Consider the following 12593-nt stretch of genomic DNA (forward strand, 5'->3'; position numbering starts at 1 on the left):
CTCTCTCTCTCTCTCTCTCTCTCTCTCTCTCTCTCTCTCCCTCTCTCCCTCTCTCTCTCTCCCTCCCTCCCTCCCTCCTATCTCTACCCCCTTAGTCTTTCTACTTTCCCCTATTTGAAAAGAAAAAAAAAATCAGATTCCTTGTAACAAACACAGTGAAGCAAAATAAATTCCCACAAATGTATGTCTCATTCTGCATCTTGAGTTGATCACCTCTTATAAGAGGTAGGTACTCAATCATCAGACCTCTGGAATCATGTTTGGTCACTGCATTGATCAGAGTTCTCAAATCTTTCAAAGTTGTTTTTCCTTATAAAGGTATTACCATATAAATTTTTCTGCTCACTTCACTTTGAATCAACTCTTATAAGTCTAAGGTTTCTCTGAAATCATCCATTTCATCATTTCTTATAATTCTATAATATTCTATCACATTTATATATATTATCATTTCATCCCCGTTTCCAAATTTTTGCTACTACAAAAAGTATATATATATACTGCTATAAATGTTTTTATACACACAGATCCCTATTTTTTTTCCTTATTATTTTGATCTTGCTAGGGAATAAGACGAATAGCTGGTATGGTATTTACATAGTTTTATAACTTTGGGGGCATTATTTCAAAGTTGCTTTCTAGAATGACTGGGCCATTCACAATTTTTTAAAACCCTTACCCTCCCATCTTAGAATCAATATGGTGTGCTGGAAAATAATTTGGAATTGGTTCAAATAAAATTATTAAAATATCCATATCCTTTGGCTCAGAAATTACTTTGCTAGACTTGTATCTCAAGGAAGACAATGATAAAAAAAGGCAGGATCCTATAGACCAGTGATTCCCAAAGTGGATGCCACCGCCCCCTGGTGGGTGCTGCAGCAGTTCAGAGGAGTGGTGATGGCCACACTTTTTTTGTATTACATTCTATTCTGAGTTCAATAAATAGTTTCATAATTTCCAGGGGGCTAAGTAATATTTTTTCTGGAAAGGGGGCAGTAGGCCAAAAAGTTTGGGAACCACTGCTATAGACCAACAGCAGCACTTTTTGTGGTAGCAAACAATTGGCAACAAAATAGCTGCTCCTCCATTTGGAACTGGCTAAATTGTAGCACATGAATGTAACAAAATATATAATTGTGCTATAGAAATGACAAATATGAAGAATATAGAGGATAAAGGAAAGTATTTACATGAATGTAAACAGGAAAAAAATACATAATAAAACTAAGTGAAAGGAACAACCACAAAACAAACAAAATTGAATGTTGTGAAATTTTATCAGTCAAGTTTAGCCTCTATGAAGAGGGATATGAGAAAATAGCTTTCCCTCCCACTACTCTGTGCAAAGGTGAGGGGGCCCAATTACATAGAACTCTGCATATAACATCAATTTTAAAAAACTAAAAAATTTTAATTTTAATTTCAAATTTTAAAAAATTAATCAAAAAAATTGTTTAGTTTTGCTGATTTTTTTCCTTTTCTTCCTCCTAAAAAAATTCTTTACTGTAAGTAAAGGCTCCCTGGGAAGGCTTAGTAGGGAATGTGAATGATATGAAAACAAAAAATGTAAATAAAAATCTTTATTTATTTTTTTTTTTAAAGAAGCAAGTACCAGAGATGACACCTTTTAGTTGCTAAGGAAGCAAGCATGGAGCTACACCATAAGCATCCTTCAATCATTCCTTCAAAATATAATTAAACACCATTTTTTTAAACAATTCAACTAACCAGGGGCAGCTGGGTAGCTCAGTGGATGGAGAGCCAGGCCTAGAGATGGGATGTCTTAGGTTCAAATCCAGCATCAGATACTTCTTAGCTGTGTGATCCTGGGCAAGTCACTTAACCCCCATTGCCTAACTCTTACCACTCTTCTGCCTTGGAACTAATACACAGTATTGATTCTAAGATGGAAGGTAAGGGGTTAAAAAAATTCAATTTACCAAGTGTCAATTACAGGCAAATTATAGAGCTAGCTTAGGTTAATGTGAATTCCAAGTTAGGAAGATCAGAGTTCAAATCCAGTTTTTGACACTTGACAGCTGTATGACCTTAGGCAAACTACTTAATTTTTCTCCTCAAACAACTAGAAGAAATTGATCTACTAAATTATCAAAAGACCAAGAGAGAAATTAGAGATCCTATGAAAGTATATAAAAATATATGTGACCCTGGGGGCAAGCCACTTAATAATCCCAACTACCTAGCCCTTACTTTTCTGCCTTAGAATCTTTACTTAGTCACAATTCCAAGATAGAAGGTAAGGGTTACCAAAAAAAGTACATACACGGGATCGTGCTAGGTAAAGGGCAGTCAACTACACAAAGGAAAGACCTTCCTGCCCTAAAGGATTTTTTTTTTCAAACTAGTTGTGTAATGATGCAACTTAAGAGAAGTTTCGCTTCTCTTACTTCAATATTTGATATTTTAAGGATCATCACTGTAGGTACTCCAGCTAACATATTTTATTAAACAGTTTTCATCTGATGCCATGATTGAATAAAATAATCACTGAGTGGCTAGCCTTTTAGACCAAAGCCTTTCTCAACTTAGAGAGGCTGATGCTCAGGCAATCATCATATGAAGTTATTGCTACAGTCAGTACTCAAAGCTATTCCTGTTTATTAGACCTCCTTTGAAGGATTATGCTCCCATAGCACAGCCTTTTAAAATCCAGGTCCATTTTCATGCCACCACAAAACATTACAGTAGAATAATAAGGGACCTGGAGTCAGAAGACCTGTCCAACCCTAAATTCATGATTCTATGATCCTAAACTGGTAGAAGTTACTTAAGTGCCCAAGTGCTATTGAAAAATAATCCAGCTTTTAAAAGCAACTGTTCTTACTCCAAGTTTTACAAGTATTTTCCTCTTTAGGACACTAATAAATCATTATAAATTAAATAAGCAAAAAAATGCTTATCTTTTTCAGGATATAAATTGTGGAAGAAGGTGAAGACAATTAGCAGCAATGCCTAATATTTGACCAAAGCAAATTGTTTCAAACAGGTCATCTTTGTCTACCAATCTAAAGGGGTCAAAGATGCTTTGTTGCAGTCAAGTCAGCTATTTTGAACAAAATAATTATAAATTCAAATATTTCAAAAGGATTTGACTAGATTTCAGAAAATTTGTTTTTCAGGAAGTAATAATAATACAGATCACAAATGTTATTGTCTAAAAGGGAAAATGGCTCAGTCAATTATCTTAAAACAAAAGATATATGCTGTCTATAACAATTATACCAAGTAAAAACAATCTTCTCTTCCATGTTGACTGATGTATGAACTGTCACTTTACTCTTTAATGAGTTGATTACAGAACTAATAGTTCTCTTTGTATTGAAGAAAATATCCCCAAACTATATAAGTTTATTACCTTAGTAAAGCAATTTTGTGGATATATTTTTCTTGGTGATGATTCTCCTCTTATCAAGAGAAGTGGGAAAAACATTTCCCAAATACTAGTCCCAAATACATACTACATGACTAGTCAATTTAATCAGTGAGAATTGTCCTCCCAATAACTTCACCAATATATACTTTACTTTCTGATTTATAAAAATAACCAAATCAGTTTTTTCTAAGATAGCTGAAAAATTAATCTGAAAAACTAAATATATTGTTTTCCTGGGTTGTAAAGAATACCACAAAGTTACCTTGTATAGGAAAAAAATATTAAACTGAAACCTCCACAATTAGTTAATTCTATTATGATTATAATTTTTAAGTTGTAGAATTAAAGTTAGTTACTCTAGCTGATACATGAGGTAAGCTATAATTAAATGATCTCAGATACTTAGTTATAAGATTCTTCTGTTCTCACACTTGATCAAAAGTAGGTTGCTGTAGTGCCATAAATATTAGCTTAGCACTGCCCTAAACCAATAATAAGAATTTACAAGTACCAACCTTTCCTACCAAAGCAGGCTAAACAGCACCACCCAGAAAATTCGACCAATGACATATTTGTCTAATCACTTTGGTATGGAAGATTCATGACAGAAGGGACCTTTCATGTCAGTAACTGTACTTGGTACACGCTGTAGGTGCGCAATTGTTTATTAGTAATAATCATCTTCAATTCCCGGAAAGCTAGTGCCAGATAGCAATCTCATTCCCTAGATGACATAAACTCTTTCTCTCTCTTTCAAATCTAGCTAACTGCCAGTTCTGCCTTGGGTCAATTATGCCTTGGTGACTCCTAACCAAAAAATTTCATCAAATTTCAGAGCAAAGTGGCATAACCACAAATAGCTAAGGAGCAGGACAAAGAAGGTCCAGGAAGGCAAGTTGGCATATGACAGAAGATATTATTCTTTTCTAATTACAGAATTTAAAGTCAATAGGGACTTATTTCTTAATTCATATATGTCTTCCGTCGATGTCATAGTATATCTTCTTCACTTGAGACATGGATAAAATATTTTTTCAACCTTTTGACAGTGGTATTCATAAAGAACTTAAAGAGTCTGGGGAAAGAAAATCTTAGATGTGGAACAAGGTCAATTCTTAGTGCGTTTCCATACAACAAATTTTTTTCTACAGATAATTTCCCTCAAATGTGTTGTCAACAAACGATCCTGTTCACATGACCCTATATTGAGAGAGCCAGATTGGATCTGGAGAATCATCATCTAGCCCAGCCCTTACCTTGGCCAAATGAAAAGATTCAGGTCCAGGGAGGGAGGATGATCTACACTAGGCCACACAGCAAGTCAGTGGTACAGTGAGATTAGTACCCAGTGCTCCTTCCTTTTTCTGCACCACATCATGCTGCTTCCCCAGGCAGGATTTCAACATTTATCAATTAATTACTGTCATCCTAATGCATGGGTGATTTTTTGAACTGGAGCCAAAAACTACATGCCTATGTTGTATATTAAAATATAATACTGTTTTATTGAGTCCTGTTTTTAAAGTTAAACATGGAAATCATTTTATAGGTTAATATTTAACATACATAACAGAACATTCCATCCTTACTTGGAACATACCTGATCATAAAAGCAACTATAACCTTTAGGACATCCCCTTCCCAGCAGTAACATAATTCAAAACCTGAGGCAGTACATTTTCAGCTTTTACAGTCTTGCCTTCCTATTTGAAGCTTATAGTTTAGCTGGCTTTCCATTTCCACAAATAAATTAAAATATATACTTTCTGATGCTGAGATTAATCTGAAAATTTTAGTTCAGTTTTTTACTGTTTCCAGAGAAAAGGGAGTGGCCTTTTCTCTTTCTCATGAATTGTGAAAACTCTGGCTCAGAAGGTCCTTTATAGAGAGGTCTCCAGGCTTATTTTTCAGAATTCCTGTCCACGTACCCTAAATTCCAGCAAGCTGGCCTTCTTGTTGTTCCTCACATATCACATTCTAGCTCTTGTCTAAAGGCTTTTTGCACTAGCTGTCCTCCATGCCTGAATGCATCCCTCCTCACCTCTTAGAACCCCTTGCTCTTTCAAAACTCAGATCAGCTGCCATCTCCTAAATGATTCCATCTTCAAGACCCAGCTGCTAGTACTTTGTCTCCAAACTACCTTGTAATTACTATCTATATAACTTACATACACTTCCTAAGGTACATATTTCCCCCAAGGAACGCAAGCTCCTTGAAAGTGGGAACTTGTTTCCTTTTTGACTGTCTCACTAGACAAAAGTGCCAGGTACACAGCAAGCATTTAATAAATCCCTGGTGACTGATTAGGCCTGAAGCAGCATGTTACCAATACAAGTAGAAGTTTGCCACCTTGCCTTTAGAAGTTCATGTTCACATGAGAAAAAACAAAAATATTCTTTCATCTTCCTTTATTCTCTATTCCTAAATAATTGTGACTTTCACCTGTCTCTACATTATTGGCTATATAGCATAATCTAAGGATGTTTGTGTCCCCTCACCAAACTCTCACATGTGTGATTGCTTACTTGTTAATGCAATATTGCACTCAAAATTGTTGTTTTTCAAAGGATTACACCTTTTCCAAAAAGTGAAACCAGAAAATTTCATTATAAGGGTAGTACAAAAAGAACAGCTCAAAAGGAGTCAGAACAATTTTTGACTTTGACTCTTCAGTATCTTCTGCTTTCTTGCCTCAAAATATTACACTTAATTTTTATTCCTATTTTTCAATTTTTTCCTCCCCTTTCTATCTCAATGATAGAAAAGTGGACATAAAATCTGCAGTTCTGTAAACTCCCCCTTGTGGCCCTATTTCCTGATCAAAAATTTTCCAAAAGACAGGAAATTTTTTGAAAAGAAAAGAAAATCATGAAAAAAATTCATCCTCAATTGTTTTTATTCTAACTAATCCCAAGCTACAACAGAAGAATAAAGTTGGAATTTTTTTTTAACCTGTAAATTAAAAGCCTAGTTATATTGTGAAATAGGTTGCAATTCAATGAGAATAAAATCCTTTCATAATCAACTACAAAAATCAGTCTAAATTCTTCTGTGGTACTGGAATTTTATCGAATCAAGCAAGCACTGCTTTAAATAAGCAAACTATCCCCTGGGGCTTGGCAAGAAAAAGACAAGTTACAAAGCTATAAACTATATAGCCTACATCATTTGGGCAGGTCTGGTCTTACACTTCTGGAAAGTTTTTTAAATTGTTCTAGTTGAAAATGACACTGACAGAGGAAGGCTGGGTGGCTCAGTGGATTGAGAGTCAGGCCTAGAGATGAGAGATCCTGGGTTCAAATGTGGCCTCAGATAGTTCCTAGTTGTGTGACCCTGGGGAAGTCACTTAACCCCCACTGCCTAACCCTTACCACTCTTCTGCCTTGGAACAAATACATAGTATTAATTCCAAGATGGAAGGTGAGGGTTAAAAAAAAAAATGACATTGACCTTAAGAGAAAGCCCTGATCAGTTCTTCATTTTCTTATAAATATATAGTTACAACAATTTACAAGTCAAAGACCTTTCTCCATAAAAATGTATTTTTCTTTAGGCTTTTATAAATACAATGTCTAGAAAAATAAAAATCATTTTTGTACAGGATTGACGTATCTTTAGGACATGCAATTAAGATGTAGGATAACCAAATCAACTGAACACTAGATTTAAGAATTTGTGGCCTGCTACTATTCAATGTTGATACATCCTAAAAACTTATCACTACAGAAGAAAGTCAAACATACACAATATTACAAATGTAAAATTTAGTTATCAATAAGTTAAATTTTAAAGGTTTATATAATTTCTGAAGGGATATAAACTCAAAGGATTAAATTATTTCCTGGATAGATGATTTAACAGAGGTTGTTAGGCATAAGTAGTTTAGTAAGTAATAAAGGTTCTTCCTCTTTAGAAATAAAATTTATGTTGAAGAGACAGCAAGAATGCAGCAACTAAACTACCTGGGCCTCAGTTTCCCCATTTCCAAAACAAGGAGATTAGACTAAACTCTAAAACTATATAATTATATAATTCTAATTTACCAACAAGGCTCCTAGAGATCAAAAGACAAATAAGAAAGGTATGGTTCCTACTCTTATGAAATTATCTAACAGGCAATGTCACTTGGCTCTTATCCTTTATTTAACATCTCCAATAGAAGTTCTGATTTTCTAGCATATACTTCTATCTTTAGAGGCAGCATATTGTAATAGATAAGAGTTCGAAAACCTCTGGATTTAAGTACCAGCTCTGATATACATTGTCTGGTAGCCCTTAGCTTCTCTGCTACCGGCAACTCTCATAAGACTATCCACTGCAAAATTATCTGCACTGACTGATGGAATTTCCATAAGAAGTGTTCATATAAAGATGAAATAAAAGGTCCAGACCAATTAAAAACTTATAAAAACGTAGAGACAAGTTCAAAAGGAATATTGACTAAGAAATTTATTTAAAATTAGAAATGTTTATAGAGTATTAGATATTAAAAGAATTCAATTTACACTTCATTTTGAATCTGATATGTGATTAAGAATTATCCACAATGTATTAAGATGGAAAAAATAAAAAAAAATTAAAACTGAATTTTTAATTTTAGATTTTTTAAATAGGCCTTTAAAATTAAAATATGCTTTAATTTTAAAATCTCTATAGTGATAGTTTTAATAAGTAGAAATGTGAAAATACCATCATGAAATGTTATAATATTCTAATTATGTCATAAATTATGATAATATATTGATATGCACTTTTTAGAAAATTTTTACAAATGGAAAACAATAAGTCACGGATAATATCAATAGCCTAAACCGATGGGGTTCCCAGAGGTTCTTGTTATGGATTATTGAGAAAGATCAAAAACCACTCTACTCAATGAGATTCAGTGTTCACAGTCAATCCAGAAAAATCCCACTAAGTATCAAAGATAGACTCCAGCTTTAAAACGCAGTAGTATCCCATGAAAGAAGAAAAAACATAGTTTCTCTTCTTGGACTAATTCATTTTATATTAAGATACTATGAGGTGGTCCTATTTTCCAGTCTATGAACAAACAGAAAGGGGATAAAGAATGAATTAGTACATATATAACCACATTCTTTTGAACTCATTGTTGAACTGAGATAAATGCTTATTTTTTAATCCCCAATTTATAACTAAAATAAACAATTCAAATATATACTTGGGCTTCTTTAATGACTGATTTTCTGAATAAAAGTACAGAATCAGAACTTAGCTTAGTATTTAAATAAGAAAAATTTGGGAAAGTATATTTATTTGTAATGATTGTTCACAAGGATTTTTCAAAATACCCTCACTATTTAAAACTATTTCTACTTCATTAATGGCCACTTTAAATTTGGGGGGGGGGGGAGGGGGAGGGGGGAGTCAAATTCATTCAATTGTCTGACAGAGCTTATACTTTAAACTGAAAAAAAAATCAAAATTAAAAACTAGTTTCAAATGTATCCTTCCTAAAACTGAGACTTACAGCTCAGCTATAAAGAACATATACTATGCCAAACAAGTCACTTAAAAAAAATGTATTTAAATCAAATCTTCTTGATAGGTTATTTAAATAAAATCTACCCTATTACTTGCCAAATTTTTTAATCTCACTATCTCCACATTTAAATTTAATTTTTCATACATACATATAAAGGATGTGCTATATTGTTGAGCAAGACAAAATAAAGAGACTATAGTTGTATAGCTTCTCATCAATGCACTATCATTTCCTAGGTACTTTGTCCTACCCCATACCTTCACTCCCTTCTGTGCCCTACCATCCTTAAATAACTACACCAGTTTCTTTATAATAATCCAAATCAAAAGCTTAAAAAAAATTTTTAAGCACTATATTACTTTAGGAACTACATTTTTTTTAAAACCCTTACCTTCCATCTTGGAATCAATACTGTGTATTGGCTCCAAGGCAGAAGAGTAGTAAGGATAGGCAATGGGGGTCAAGTGACTTGCCCAGGGTCACACAGCTGGGAAGTGTCTGAGGCCAGATTTGAACCTAGGACCTCCCATCTCTAGGCCTGGCTCTCAATCCACTGAGCTACCCAGCTGCCTCCAAGAACTACATTTTGAGGGTGAGCTAATAATAATTCTTCTTATAGGTCTCTCCCCAAAGAAGTAAAGAAGGCTAAACAGATAAAAGAGCAAAATGGAGGGGAAGGGGTTTGAAAGAGACTTCAACTCTATTGATCTGAACATTATGAAAATTCAAAACTGAGAAAGAAATCCAAAGTCCAGCTGAAAAACATGAAACAATTCAACTAGAAGCAACAGTCACAAAATATACATAGGAACTTGTCACCAACACAAAATAATTTCCCACAGTATTTCTTCAAGTCAATCTTTAAGTAATAAAATGATTCAGTTATGACCATTCTATTTTACCAGACTATTGTACAGTCTTAAAGTTAAACGTTTCCTTATTTCTGTCAAAATGCTAGCTGATCAGATCTACTTGCACTTGAAAAGGATAGAGCTAGAATCCTGACCCACACTTAAAAATACCTAGATTTTAGACCTTTCTGTGTCTGGGTTTTCAAAAGTTTTATCATACTACAATTCACTCAGGATCCTAAAAGACTAAATTGTCATTAATAAAGTAGAAAGAATCATGTCATGATACTTCCTCTACTCTAAAGAGTGAAAAATTCTCTCACATCATTAAGAGTTCCAGTGGTATTTTTCAACATCATTTTTATATGCAAACAGCACTCATTTTTCAATCCAGTTATAATATGGTGGTAGCATTTGCTACGAGACAGGTGAAATAACAATTAAGAAGGCTACACTGTATACCTCCCATTCTGTGGAAACTCTAAACCAAAAGAGATCCTTGGGAAGGCTAGGGAAACAAAAGAGAGACAAGGAGCAGATGTAGGACTAGCAAGTAACAGCCCAAAGCTCTGGCTAACTTCAGGAAAATTACACTTGAACACTGACATAGTCCAAGAAATCAATGAAGTTGTGGAAATCGTAAATTATAACTGTAACTAGTACCAACATATTTCTCAATTCCAGGCTAAAGTTCCCAACTTTTTTTTCAGTCTCTTGGGATTGCAATTAAACAGGAAAGTGGGGTTTTCTTTTCCAGCTAAGGGAACACAGATAAACTCTTACACTCACACTTCGAGCACACGATACTTCTTGGAGTTTTGATCTGTTAAGATCCTTCCCCCAGCCTCGGTCTGAACAGACAGCAGCCCTGGACATTGGTCATCAAGATGAGACAAATTCCTGCAACGAAGGGAAAAGAAAGACACGCTTGGGATAGAGATCTGTCAGAAATCGAATGAGAGAAAAAACAAAAGGCGAGAATCAAGACCAGAGCAACCTGTCATTTAATTCTCTTGGGGGGAAAAAGTGGGTGCGCTGGTGGGAAGAAAAAGACAGATAATCCTCTTTTGTCTTGCTCTCTTTCTCACCACAACTACCACCCACCCCCCAAAAAAACCCTACACCTTTGGAAAGGGTACACGCAGAGTAAATACTATGACCACAGAGATACGGAAAGGCGTGTGGGGAAGGCAGACTCTAAAAGGCTCCCAAACTAAGGGCAAAGAGAGGGACGGTCTCCAGGGAGGGGTGGTCGCTGGCTCCTCCAGCCCCACTAGGGTCACTGGCCCGAGACGCCGGGCAGGGAGAGGGGCGCGCGCACACACTCACTCACACGAGGTAAGAAGGGCTCATTCACTCAGCTCGCCTCACCTCCCAGCCCCGGTCCCACTAAAGGCTATAGCCAGTTTCCTTCCCCAGGGGCTGCCCGGAGAGAAGTGGAATGGGATGGGGGGAGTAGTAGGAGGGAGTTGGGAGGGGTGCCCGGACTTGATTCCGATCCCGATCTCAAGATTCCACCCGAGCTGCTGCCTCTTCCTCCTCCCTCCGGTCCCAACCCCATAGTCACTGCCCCCCAGCCGCACTACCTGCCGCAGCGCTACTTTCTCGCTCGCCCGCTCGCCCGCTCGCCGCCGTGCCCAACCGCTAGCCCGCGCGCCGGTGCGCCGCCGCCGTTGACTGGCAGAGCCCAAGAGCCGGCTGGAGTCCCTCCACCCACTCCCCGACTGCCTTACGGGGCAGTGCGGGGAAAGACCCAGCCCCCGCCAGCCGCAGGACCGTCCTTCGATAGGTCCTGGGGGCTGTCAGTTCCCTCCCGAAAGGCGCGCGGGCCACCGCCCCGCCTCTTCCGATTGGCCGCCCGCGCGCGGTCCATGCAAATAAGGCACCACCTCCACTCCCTCTCGACAAGTCCTTCTTTACTCCCCCTCCCGCCCCATGCTCTCCCCTTGCCCAAGCCTTAGCAGCCCACGTGTCTTCTCTGTCCCAGACCCCGTTGCCACCCCCGCGAGCCTTGGGAGGAGGCGTGGAGCCCTTGGACGTCCCCGTACCCACCCGGAGATCTCTCCCTGGGGACGTTGCTACAAACCGCTTACTCTGTCTTTGCAGGATTTCCCTCCCTCCTTTAGCCCCAGACACTCCTGCTTCTCCGCTCAATCTGATCCTGCAGATGGAAGGGGTGGGTAAGGCTGGAAAGGAGTGGTTCCGACCCTAACGGGCTGCCTGGACATACTCTGGACAGCCAATCCTGGAAAGTAAAAAATGCCCAGCTTAGGACAGAGGAAATCCTCTGCCTCCTGGGCCCAGGCCAATGAGTGCTTAGTAAATATTTGGTTAATTGGATCTGTTGAACCCGGAGGGAAATCTTTTTCTCGAGTGACTGTCATGAACTTTCCTTTCTTATAGCTCTCCGATATCCATTAAATATAGTTCACCCGTACAAAGTGGTTTAAAGGTGGCGACCTGCTTTCCTCACAATAATCCAATGAGGTGAGTAGAATAATGGATTGGTCCTAGTCTACTTTCTGAGAAATTGAAACTCTGCAATATTAAGTGAATTACCCAGAGACAAACTGTAAATGGTATCTGGATTAGAGCCTGTACTCAAGGCCAAATCTTCTGACCATAGGAAAAATCAGTGCTTTTTCCTACCACAGTCTGTCAATCAAACAACAGGTATTTATTGAGCAGCTGTTACATGCAAGGGAGAGTGTTACAAGCTTGGAAGGGGCACAAGATGTAAGAGACCAGGGAGATCTTTGCTCTCCAGGAACTTCACAATTTGCTACTCAGTAAATGACCCCAAGACTTTCAGATGAGAACTAGGAAATAATTAGGATT

The 12593-nt window shown here is 37.3% G+C and overlaps 1 protein-coding gene across 7 annotated transcripts in view; it reads right to left on the reverse strand.

Moving 5' to 3' along the window:
- The window catches only part of FKBP5 (FKBP prolyl isomerase 5), a 180610-nt gene extending 169186 nt beyond the window's left edge, over positions 1-11424 (reverse strand). For 4 of the 7 annotated variants that reach the window (XM_044674266.1, XM_044674267.1, XM_044674271.1 and 1 more), the window contains exons 1-2: positions 11342-11424; positions 10545-10655 (exon numbers count right to left, since the gene is read on the reverse strand). The gene's annotated coding sequence lies outside the window, so the exon portion shown is untranslated. Of the gene's footprint in view, positions 1-10538; positions 10656-11338 lie in introns of all 7 variants that reach the window. The other 3 variants (XM_044674270.1, XM_044674269.1, XM_044674268.1) reach the window with 2 other exon arrangements.
- Between the last annotated feature and the right edge of the window lie 1169 nt (positions 11425-12593).

Source organism: Gracilinanus agilis, chromosome 4 (assembly GCF_016433145.1).
Source record: "Gracilinanus agilis isolate LMUSP501 chromosome 4, AgileGrace, whole genome shotgun sequence".
NCBI lineage: Eukaryota > Metazoa > Chordata > Mammalia > Didelphimorphia > Didelphidae > Gracilinanus > Gracilinanus agilis.